The 12,797-nt window shown below is 44.3% G+C and overlaps 1 long non-coding RNA gene across 2 annotated transcripts in view; it reads right to left on the reverse strand.

The window, feature by feature from the left end:
• Window positions 1–840: 840 nt before the first annotated feature.
• The window catches only part of LOC111820724 (uncharacterized), a 58,374-nt gene continuing 46,417 nt past the window's right edge, over window positions 841–12,797 (reverse strand). For both annotated transcript variants that reach the window (XR_002824251.1, XR_002824250.1), the window contains 2 exons: window positions 3,209–3,305; window positions 841–2,115 (listed from right to left, as the gene is read on the reverse strand). This is a non-coding gene — a long non-coding RNA (uncharacterized LOC111820724). The remainder of the gene's footprint in view (window positions 2,116–3,208; window positions 3,306–12,797) is intronic.

The raw sequence follows: 12,797 nt of genomic DNA on the forward strand, positions 1-12,797 counted from the left end.
TGGCATCTGGAGTCTTAAAAGCTTGCAAGTAGCCATCTAAGATGCATCAGTTGGTCCCAACCACCTGGAGTAAAGGAGAATGAAGAACACCAAAGACACAAGGAAAGTATTAGCCCAAGAGGCAGAATGGGCCACATAAACCAGAGACTTCATCAGCCTAAGACCAGAAGAACTAGACGGTGCCTGGCTACCACCAATGAAAGTCCTGACAGGGAACACAACAGAGAGTTCTTGATGGAGCAGTGGAAGGATGGGGTGCAAAACTCAAATTCTAGTAAGAAGACCAGACTTAATGGTTTGACTGAGACTGGAGGAACCCCGGAAAGCATGGCCCCTGGACTCTCCTTCAGCCCAGAACTAAAACAATTTCCGAGGCCAACTCTTCAGACAGGGATTGGACTGGTCTGTGGGACATAAAGTGATACTCGTGAAGAGTGTGCCTTTTAGTCAACTAGATACAAGAGACCAAAGGAGCGGCTTCTGTCCAGAGGTGAGATGGGAAGGCAGAGAGGGTTAGGAGCTGGTTGAATGGTCATGGGGAATCAGGGGCGGAAAGGAGGAGTGTGCTGTCGCAGGATGGGGTGAGCAATTAGGGTCACATAACAATGTATGTATAAAATTTTGTATGGGAGACTAACTTGAAATGTAAACTTCATTGAAATGTAAACTACAACAATAAAAAAAAAAAAAGAAATGGAAAAAAAAAAAAAACAGAAGCAGAAAGAAGGCTTTATGGCCCCTTCTCTGCTTCTGAGGGTGATAGGTCTGCTGTTCTGAGTTGATCTGAAGATTTCACAAATTATGAAATAGACAGAAATCGCTGTCTCTGTATCCCTCCTGTGACACCAGCCTGTCCTCCCCCACTCAAGAGGGCGCTCTGGAGACGGGTCTCAGGCCTCTTCAAGGCAGGTCGCCCACCGTAAACATACTCACGGTGGGAGTATCTGTCAAAGCCCCAGTCTTGCTTTGCCTCAAACAGGTTCTATTTCTTTCTCCGTGAAAACAACTTAGTCCTAAATCACCGACGCCTGAAATTAGAAAAATATGAGGCCCATATTATCATAAAACTATTTTAACACAGCAGGGCCCTCTTGGCAGCAGGAGGGGTGACCAACTGCTCCACGGCAACCCCTTCCATTGCAGCCCCTGGAAACACTCAGAGGAATGAGGAATTTGGTTTTCATTAGCGGCGAATGTGAGGAGTTCTGTCACTCTGAATGGACCTTTGATTCTGGCTGGCAGTGGAATCTTTCCAGGACCCACTGAATTTTGTTTCGTTTTGTTTTGTTTCCATATAAAATGAGTCAGGCCCTTCTAGCTTATATCTCCCCAAACTACACGGGAATTGGGCAACACCCCAACCTCTTGACTTCTCAAGTCAACAGCTGGGGCCAGCAGAGGAGGCACCCGAGACCATTCACCTTTATTGACTCTGAGGTTTTATTAAAAATATTATGTTTCCTTGAGGTCTGCGTCAGACCCAACAAAAAGACGGGCCAGTGAGGGGCTGGCGCGGGCCAGGAGCATTTTCACTGCCTAGAAGACAGCCCACCTTGACCCGCCTCCGCCCACCCCAGTGACCCCTAGAAATGGCCTCCACTTTAGAATCTCCACAGAAAACCTGACTTCTTCCCTTTTATCTACTTCAAATGAAAGAACATTGGCATGCTTTTTTATTCATTCAAAAAACATCAGTTTAGCACCTACTACAACATAGGGTACTTGGGATCCAGTCAGACAAAGTCTTTAGCCCCATGGAGCTTGCACTCTGGTTGGGGGGAAAGGTCATGAATAAACAAATAAATACAACACATGATTTCAGATAGTGTCTTAGTTTCCTGGGGCTGTCATAACAAAATGCTACAAACTGGGTGGTTTTAAAGAACAGAAATATATTGTCTCACAGTTTTGGAGGCTTAGAAGTCCAAATCAGGGTATCAGCCATGCTGATTCCTTCTGAGGGCTCTGAGAGAAGAACTGTCTCATGCAGGCCTCCTAGCTTCCTTGACTTGCAGCTGCACCTGCCTCTGTCATCACACGGCCATTCTTCCTCTAATTCTCCGTGTCTGTTCTCCTCTTTTATAGGACCCCACTCAAATGGGATTAGGACCCACCCTAAAACAAACAAACAAACAAAAAACAAACTCTTTGTTGTCGTGCTGATTCCGACTCATGGTGACCCCACGTGTTACAGAGTAAAACTGCTCCATAGGGTTTTCTTGGCTGTAATCTTTATGGAAGCAGATCACCAGGCCTTTCTTCCACAGCATGGCTAGGTGGGTTTGAACCACCAACCTTTAGGTTAGTAGTCAAGTGCAAACCATTTGCACTATCCAGGGACATTAGGACCCATCCTAAACCGAAAAACCAAACCTGTGGCCGTCAAGTCGATTCCAACTCATAGTGTCCGGTAGGACAAGGTAGACCTGCCCCATAGGATTTCTAAGGCTGTAATCTTTATAGAAGCAGACTGTCACATCTTTCTCTGGTAGAGCAGCTAGTGGATTCAATAAGCTGAACTTTCAGTTAGCAGCTGAGCACTTAGCCATTATGCCACCAGGGCTCTCCATCTTAAAAGACCTTATTTCCAAACAAGGTCACATTCACAGGTACCAGGAGTTAGGACTTTAACATATCTTTTAGGGGGACACAATTCAATCCATAACAACAACAACAAAAAAAACCCAAACCCACTGTCGATTGCCGTGGGTCGATTCCAACTCATAGTGACCCTATAGGACAGAGTAGAACTGCCCCATAGAGTTTCCAAGGCTGTAAATCTTTCCGGAAGCAGATTGCTACATCTTTCTTCCGCGGGGCAGCCGGTAGGCTTGAACTGCCAACACTGTGGTTAGCAGCTGAGCGCTTTAACCACTGTGCAACCAGGACACCCTTCAATCCATAACAGATGGTGGTAAGTGCTATTTAAAAAAACAAACAAACAGGATAATGTGATGGTGGAAGACTGGGAGGTGGAAGGCAACATAGATAAAGGTAGTCAGGGAAGGTCTCTCTGAGGAGGTGGAAAGGATGACAGCAGACTATCATAAATTTAGCCAGGTATAGCCTAATCTCAGCTACTGTGCCAGATGTGGTATCTTTACTGGAGCAGATAAACACAGTCTCCAGAATTTGGTATGCAGCTCTATTGATTTAGCAAGTACTTTCTTCATGATACCCAACAGCAGAGAGAAGCAAAGCAGTTTACCTTTACATGGCAGCTATAGCAGAACACCTTCATTCTTCTTCACTCTTCTGTTCCCCATCATAATATTGTCCTTGTGGGCTATCTTAGGTCAGATTTCCTAGAAGCAAACCCATAGATGGAGATTTTTGTGGAGGTACTTTTAGGAGAAGGGGAATAAAAGAAGCAGGACAGATAGCTAAGCAATGATGTCCTTGGGCTAGAGACCAGTCTCATTCTGGTCCCTGGGGGGCTCTGGAGCATGAATATCTCCCCCTTAAGATAAGGGAGTTGGCCATTTGAATTCCCATGTCAGTCTGTATGGCTGGCCGACCCCTTGGAGGGGCATACTTCCCTGGTAAGATACATACTATTAGGCAGAGAGTAACTCTCCAGAGAAGGGGTCAGATGTGAACTGTTAGCACCAACACTCACATGATGTCAATAAAATAGTGGACCAAGGTATTGATGTCTGAGGAATGTCAAGACAATCAAGGGAATTATAGTGGATGCTGTCAATAAGGCACTCGGACCTTTTCCCTGGGTGTTGTCCCCGCTGCGCGGCTGCTTTGAACTCGGTGAGCAGAAAGTGGCAAGAACCCTGGATACCTTAGTGACACATGCATGCCAAAGGGTGGAAGACCAACCTCAAGAAGATTCAGGGACCCACCATATTTTTTTATTGTACTTTAGATGAAGGTTTACAGAACAAACTAGCTTCTCATTAAACAATTAGTACGCATATTGTTTTATAACATTGGTTGCCAACCCCATGACATGTCAACACTCTCCACTTCTTGACCTTGCGTTGCCCTTTACCAGCTTTCTTGTCCCCTCCTGCCTTCTCGTTCTTGCCCCTGAGCTGGTGTGCCCATTTGGTCTCATTTTGTTTTATGGGCCTGTCTAATCTTCGGCTGAAGGGTGAACTTCAGGAGTGACTTCAGTATTGAGTGAAAAGGGTGTCCGGGAGCCATACTCTCGTGGTTTCTCCAGTCTCTGTCAGACCAGTAAATCTGATTTTTTTTTGTGAGTTAGAATTTTATGTTATATTTCTCTCCAGCTCTGTCTGGGACCCTCTATTGTGATCCCTGTCAGAGCAGTCAATGATGATGGTAGCTGGGCACCATCTAGTTGTGCTGAACTCAGTCTGGTGGAGGCTGTAGTACTTGTGGGAACCCACCATATTGATGAAAATTTGAGGGAACCAATATCTGAGGCATGCCACAGCACCCTCTCTAAGGCAATAGACAAGTTGCTGCACCTTGCACCTTCTTCCAGGCAGTAGGCTGTAAATGGCCCCAAAAAAGGTATGTCCACATCCTAAGCCCCAGGACCCGTGAATGTGACCTTATTTGGCAAAAGGGTCTTTACAGTTATAATTAGTTAAGGATCTTGAGACGAGGAGATCACTCTGGATTATCCAGGTGGGACCTAAATCCAATAGCAAGTGTCCTCATAAGAAACACAGAGAGGAGTAACACAAAGAAAAGAAGAAGAGGCAATGCAACCACAGAGGCAAAGATTGGAGTGGTGCAGCCACAAGCCAAGGAATGCCTGAAGCCACCAGCAGCTAGAAGAGGCAAGGAACAGATTTTTCCCTAGATCCTTCAAAGGGAATACAGCCCTACCACCACCTAGGTTTCATACTCCTGGCTTCAAAAACTGTAAGAGAATAAATTTCTGTTGTTTTAAGCCAGTTTGTGATAATTCGTTACAGCAGCTACAGGAAACTAATACACACCACCAAAAAAGAAGCACAGCTTTGGATGGTCTCTTTGAATTTTGAAGCAGTATATACCACACTTGGGACTACTACTTTGACCTATTTCTAAGGTGGTTCAGAAAGCTGTTAGTTTGCAACAAAACAAAAGATGGCTCTGCAGCAGGTCCAAGCTGTAATGTAAACAGTCAAACCATATGACCAAGATTCCATGGTGCTAGATAAGGATGTTAGGTGGAGTTTTGGGCATCCCTTAGTAGAAAATCCCTAGTGCAGACCCCTAGGCTTATCTGCAGCAGAGAACTACTCTCCTTTTGAAAAGTAATATGTGGCGTGCTTACTGGATCCTAATAGAGACTGAGTGCCTGACCATGAGACACCAAGCAACTATGCCACCTGAGTTTCTCATCATGAGCTGGGAATTATCTGAGACACCAAGTCATAATATTAGAAGGGCACAGAAGCACTCCACTGTACAATTAATCAGGACTGGGCAGGTCCAGAAGGCACAAGTATGTTACATGAAAAAGTGGGCCAGACCCCCATGTCACCTATTTCTTGTTGCACCTATGTCTACCCCTCCACACACACCTATGGCCTCACGGGAAGTTTACTACAATCACCCATCAGAGGAGTAAAGGACTCAGATCTGGTTCATAGACAGGTTGGCACGTGGGGCCATAAGCAATAGATCTGGTCATCTCCATCTTATGGAGGAAGAAGTGGCCTGAGTCACATGTAGACACCAACTCCTGGGCTGGTTGGTCAGCAGCCTGAAAGGAAAAAGATTAGAAGTTCTTAGATTGCGTGATTGGGGAAGGCTTGCCTGAGGAAATGACAATTGAGCAGAATGTGCAGGAGACTCATATGGCAAACATCTCAGTGCTCTCGAGGTCTTTCCCATTTACAAAGCACCATCAACCATGAATCACTGAACTCTCATGATCTGGTTAGGTGGGTCCTTCGTGACTCCCCTGGGCTGAGTTCTCGCCTACCCATCCTGGCTGCGGCAGGCTTCAGGTATGGACACCTGTTTCAGGTTGTGCTGCCCAGAAGCAGACACTGAAGAGGATTCTTACAAAAATTATTTCTTAAAGAAGTGCCCTCAGGACAAGTGAGTAACAGAGTGAGGAGTTGTACAAAGAAGGCAAATAGTCAACTTGAGCCTGAGCCTTGGGGAGCTCTGGAGAGCTTGTTCCCAACTCGAGGCCAGTGAGCTGGCTTTCATACTCCTGCATGCTCACCTGTTAGTCATAACCATGGTAAGGGTGGCACCAGGGGACATAAATGCTCAGGCACTTCTGGTTCTGTGTGTATGTGGAAGCGGGAGGGGGCACAAAGCAGCTCCAGTAGCCCAAGGGGTGGCCTCTTGAGAGAGTCGCTCATGCAGGCTGTTAGAAACAAAGGAGCACAGGAGCCAAGGAAGGCTCACAGAAATGGAGCGTCAGCTACAGTCTCTGCCTGAGTTAGGCCCTCGGCATTGCCTGGGAACATCAGGGTGACAGGTAAGAGAGGCAGCTCACGGAATATTTGGCTTTGACAGGGATACCAATGAGCTGCACCATCATCGTTTGGCCAGAGAAACTAAAAAAGATGCTTATGTTTCAAAAGCATAACAAAAAAACCACATTTCTGCCACCTTCTAGGAGATGAGGAGCTGCCATGCTACCAAGAGGAAACAGGAGCCAGGGTCCAGGCCCTGGACAGAAGTACCATTAGGTCGGCTGGAAAACACATCCAAATGTTCTCAAGGTCGTTTTTGGAACTGTGCTGGCCAAATGAGGGAGGTGCTGGCCTGGCAGCTGGACCAGACCCACTCAGGGGAAGAGGAGGGAGTGGCTGGTAGCCGGTGAGCAGGGGGCGTCACTCCCCTGTGCTCTGGAGACCCACTGTCCACAAATGCAGTTCTGGGGAGAGCAAAGGAGTGGGAGCCTGGCTGGGGTCTTGCCAAGTTAGCTTTCAGGGTGGATGGACACATCTCCTTAGTCCTGGCATCTTTTGCTAAACAAACATCTCCCCAAGCCAGGGTAAACCCTCAAGGAGCAAGAATTCTCTAGAAACAGTGTTTCTCAAACTTCACTCACTCAAGTACAACCTTCCCACTTTTTGCCATATCTGATGACCAACTACACTAGTATTTTACTTAACATTTGCCTTTAAAATGTTGACTCTTTCTTTGACTTAAATATTCATGATTTAAAAAATATATATATGGGAGGCAGTGGAACCAACATGGCACTATAGACAGAACCATCCCTCTGCAGCAAAGACCCGAAAAACTAAGTAAAACAATCCTGGAACCCTAAGCGTCAAATGAAGGGATAAAGAACTCAATCAAGCACCGAACGGAATAAGAAACTGACAGAAAATGAGGACAGCCAAGGAGTGGAGGTCCCCTACCAGCTAACACGGCATGGATTCGCCATCTTGGACAACAGCCACCAAGGAAGGCAGACAGGGAGTACAGGAAGGCAACTTCACAGAGCTCCCAACAAGAGACAGAGCACCTGGTAACCAGGGATACATGCTTTCCCACTCCCTAAGCTTCTTCCCTCTACGTGGCCTCCACCACTTCCCAATGGGTCACAGTCACTCAGCCGGAGAGACCCTAGCCCAGGTCCACCCCACCTCCACTGGCCAGCTCCTTCAGTATCATTTTTGTTGTTGCTATTTGTTAGTTTTCTTTTTTTTTTTTTTTGTTTCTTCTCTCTCTCTCTCCCTTCCTTCCTTTCCTTTCTCCCACCCAGCTAGTCCCGTGTGCTGTCCCCTCTGCTTCTTGATGGGCTGTGCCACACCCCTTGGCTAGAGAGCCACCAGCACACGGCCTCCCTAGGTCCATGCCGCCCCCACTGGCAGGCTCCCTCGGCGCCATTTTTTTTTCTATTTCTTCTCTCTCTCTCCCTTCCTTCCTTTTTTCTCCCACCCACCCAGACCCATGTGCCATCCCTGCCCCTTCTTGATGGGCTGTGTCACACCTCTCAGCTAAAGAGCCACTAGCACATGACCTTCCAAGTCTGTGCTGCCCCCATCACCGGTAGGCTCTCTCAGCACCATTTTTCCCCATTTGGTTTCTCCTCTCTCTCTCCCTTCCTTCCTATCCCTTCTCCCACCCGCCTAGCCCTGTGAGCTGCCCTGCCCCTTCTCAACAGGCAGTGTTGCACCACTTGGCTAGAGAGCCACTGACACGCGGCCTCCCAGGTCCGTGCTGTCCCCACTGGCCAGCTCCCTCAGCACCATATTTTGTTTGTTTTTGTTTTCTTTTGTTTTTTGTTTCTCATCTCTCTCTCCCTTTCTTCCTTTCCCATCTTCCGCCCACCTAGCCCTGTGCACTGTCCCTGCTCCTTCTTGAAGGGCCTTACCAAACCACTTGGCTAGAGAGCCACCAGCACACAGTCTTTCTGAGTCTGCGCTATTCCCACCAACCAGCTCCATGAGCGTCATATTTTTTAGTTTGTTTGATTTGTTCTTTTTGGGGGGCAAGGGGGAGTTTCTGTCTCTCTTCCTCCCTTCCTTTTCTTTCTCCCACCCACATAGCTGTGTGTGCTGCCCCCACCCTTTCTCAAAGGGCCGTGCTGCACCGCTAGGCTAGAGAGTCACTGGCACACGGCCTCCTCGGGTCTGCGCCGCCATCACCAACCGGCTCCCTCAGCACCATTTTTCTTTTTGTTCTTGTTATTGTTGTTTCTTCTCTTATCCTTCCTTCTTTCTCCTGCCCACCTAGCCCCGTGCACCTTCTCAATGGGCTGTGCTGTACCACTTGGCTAGATAACCTCTGGCACACAGCCTCCCCATATCTATGCCACTCCCACAGGCTGGTTCCCTCAGTGTCATATTTTTTGTTTTTCTTTATCTTTCCCCTTCTGCCTTTTCCTTCTTGCTCCCACCTAGGCCCTGTGCTGACTGTGCCCCTTCCTGACGGGCTGTGCTGCACCACCAGGCAAGAGAGACATCAGCTCGCTGTAACCCCAATTCCATTCCACCCCTGCCAGCCAGCTCCCCCGGCACCATATTTACTTTTTGTTATTATTGTTGTTGTTTTGTTTTGTTTTTCTTGTTTCTTTTATTTCTTTCCCTTCCTTCCTTTCCTTTCTCCTGCCCACTTATCCCCGTATGCCAGCCATGATAGGCCAAGCTACACTGCTCAGCTAGCGAGCCACCGGCACATGGCCTCGCCAAGTCTGCCTGGTCCCCACCCGCCAAATCCTACCACATGGCCATTTGATTTACTTTGTTTCTTTTTTCCTTCATTTTTTTGCCTCTGTTTCTCTCTCTTCTTTCTCTTACCCACTTAGCTCCACACATCACATCTTCTCCCTTCCCCCTCCTATCTGCACCATGTGCCGAGCACCGTGTCCCTGAACAGCACTGGCATGGACCCCCAGATGCCCAGACCCCACCCTACACTGCCCTCTGGCCCCGCCACATCAGCCCCAGTTCATGCCACAGACAACTCATCCCCGCTTCTTTTCCACCCACCCACTGGACCTGCCCTGCTGCACCAAAGCTAAGCAACCGGCCCTGCCCACCTGGACAAGGTGGTGAGAAGTATCATGCCCACAGACAAGCAAGCAACAAAACATGCCCAGCCCACCTGCCCAGACATAACCAAATAAAACAAAAAAGCAGGATGAAACAAATCTACAATCAATAAACAAGGAAAATAATTCCTGAATGTCCTGGAGACAGCAGAAAATATCAAAACATATTAAAAATAAAAAAAAAAGGACAGGATGGCTCCAGAAAGCAACCGAATAAAACACCAGATGATCTTCTGGTAGAAGAAAATGCACTGGAACTACCTGATAGGGAATTCAAAACTCTAATATTCAGAGCTCTCCAAGAAATTAGGAAAGAGATTAAAGAAAATGCAGAAAAAAATAAGGAAAAATAGACAAAATCATGGAAAATACAGACAAAATAAGGGAAAACACAGACAAAGCAATGGAAGAATTCAGGAAAATAATACAGGAACAAAATGTCAAAATAAATAAACAACTAGAAATCATACAAAAACAGCAATTAGAAATCCAAAAGATAAACAACAGGATTCAGAAATGGACAGTGCAATAAAAAATTTAGGGGGAAATTTGAAACAATGGAAGACAGGATCAGTAAAATTGAAGACAAATTCTTGGATATCACCTTATTTGAGGAAAAATCAGAGAGAAGAATGACAAAAAATGAAGAAACTCTGAGAATGTTGTGGGATACAATCAAAAGCAAAAACCTGCTTGTGATAGAAGTTCCACAACAGAGGTAGAAAAATGGAAAACACAGAGAGGAGCATTGCAGATTTGGTGACAGAAAACTTCCCTAATATCATGAAAGATGAAAAGCTGACCATCCAATATGCTCAATGAACCCCATATAGGATAGACCCCAAAAGAAAATTACCAAGACATACATAATCACACTCACTAAAACCAAAGACAATGAAAGAATCTTGAGAGCAGCTCAAGAAAAACAATAACTCACATACAAGGGAAACGATGAAACTAAGCTCTGATTACTTGGCAGAAACCATGCAGCCAAGAAGGCAATGGAATGATACATATAAAACCTTGAAAGAAAAAATTGCCAACTAAGAATAATATATCCTGCAAAACTCTCACTCAAGTATGATGGAAAAATTAGGACATTTCCAGATAAACAGAAATTAAGCGAATATGTAAAAACCAAACCAAAATTACAAGAACTATTAAAGGAAGTCCTTCGGTTAGAGAATCAACAACATCAGACCACAATCTGAATCTAGGACACATAACAGCATCAACTGGATACAAACCTAGATAATGAACGCTCAAGGATAAAACAAAACTAACAGATTTACAACAGGAAACCAGAGAGGTCAATCTATAAATGACAACAACAGAACAACGAAAGAGGGAATAAATGGCATGGGTATAGAACGTTCAAATGGAGAGGAAGTCAAGGTGATATCAAGTAATAAAAGACTGATTTAGCTTAGGAAGATAGGGATAAATTTCAAGGTAACCACAAAGAAAGATAATAAACCTACTCATCAAAATAAAGAAGAAAAACAAAGTCTCAGTAAACTTAAAATCTACAGAAATGAAAGAAACAAAAAAGACCCCACATACAAAAGGAATTCAGCACAGGAGAGTAAGAAGAACAAAGAAAATGTCACTACCACAAAAAAAGCACTACAAAATGACAACAATAAACTGACACCTATCAATAATCACACTGAACGTAAATGGCTTAAATGCAACCATAAAGAGACAGAGAGTGACATGATGGATAAAAAAACAGGACCCATCAATATGCTGTCTACAAGAGACACACCTTAGAAACAAAGACGTAAATTTATTAAAAATCAACGGATGGAAAAAAATATACCAAGCAAACAAAAAAATACAACAAGCAAACAAAAAAGAGCAGGAGTGGCAATACTAACCTCAGACAAAATAGACTTTAAAATAAAATCCAGCATAAAAGACAAGGAAGGACATTATATAATGACTAAGGGAACAATTCTTCATGAGGGTATAATCATAATAAATATCTATGCACCTAATGACAGGGCTCCAAAATACATAAACTCTAACAGCACTGAAAAGAGAAATTGACAGTTCCACAATAATAGTAGGAGACTTCAACGCACCACTCTCAGTAAAGGACAGAATATCTAGAAAGAAATTCAACAAAGATACAGAAGATCTAAAGGTCACAATCAACCAACTTGACCTCATAGACATATACAGAACACTCCACCCAACAGCAGCAAAGTACACATTCTTTTCCAACACACATGGAACGTTCTTCAGAATAGACCACATCTTAGTCCACAAAGCAACCCTCAAAAAATTCAAAACATTAAGATAACACAAAGCATCTTCTTTGATCACAATGCCATCAAAGTAGAAATTAATAGCAGGAAGAGCAAGGAAAAAAATCAAATACATGGAAATTGAATAACACCTTGCATAAAAACCACTGGGTAATATAATAGAAGAGATCGAAGATGGAATCAAAAAATCGCTAGAATCCAACGAGAATGAAAACACATTATATTAAAACCTTTGGGACACAGCAAAGGCAGTCCTCAGAGGTCAATTTATAGCAATAGATGCATCCATCAAAAAGAAAAAAGGGACAAAATCAAAACATTAGCTATACAACTCAAACAAATAGAAAGAGAATAGCAAAAGAAGACTACAGCCACCAGAAGAAAGGAAATAATAAAGATTAGAGCAGAAATAAATGAAATAGAGAATAGAAAAACAATAGAAAGAATCAACAAAACCAAAAGTTGATTCTTCAAAAGGATCAACAAAATCAACAAATCATTTGGACAAACTGACAAAAGAAAAACAGGAGAGGATGCAAATAACCCAAATAAGAAATGAAATGGGGGACATTACAACAGAGTCAACAGAAATAAAAAGGGTCATAACAGAGTACTATGAAAAACTATACTCTGACAAATTTGAAAACCTAGAGGAAATGGACAAATATCTAGAAATTCACTACCTACCTAAACTAACACAAACAGAGGTCGAAAATCTGAACAGACCCATAACAAGAAAAGAGATTGAAAAGGTAATTTAAAAAAACTCCCAACAAAAAAAGCCCTGGTCCAGATGGCTTCACTGGCGAATTCTACCAAACATTCAGCTAGAGCTTCCAACAGTACTACTCAAACTATTTCAGAACACAGAAAAGGAAGGGATACTTCTGAATTCATTCTGTGAAGCCAGCATAACCCTGATACCAAAACCAGGCAAAGACACCACAAAAAGAGAAAATTACAGACCAATATATCTCATGAATATAGATGCAAAAATTCTAGCCAATAGAATTCTGCATCATATAAAAAAATAATACACCACGACCAAGTGGAACTCATACCAGGTATGCAAGGATGGTTCG

This window comes from Trichechus manatus, unplaced genomic scaffold (genome assembly GCF_000243295.1).
Source record: "Trichechus manatus latirostris isolate Lorelei unplaced genomic scaffold, TriManLat1.0 scaffold00048, whole genome shotgun sequence".
NCBI classification, from domain to species: domain Eukaryota; kingdom Metazoa; phylum Chordata; class Mammalia; order Sirenia; family Trichechidae; genus Trichechus; species Trichechus manatus.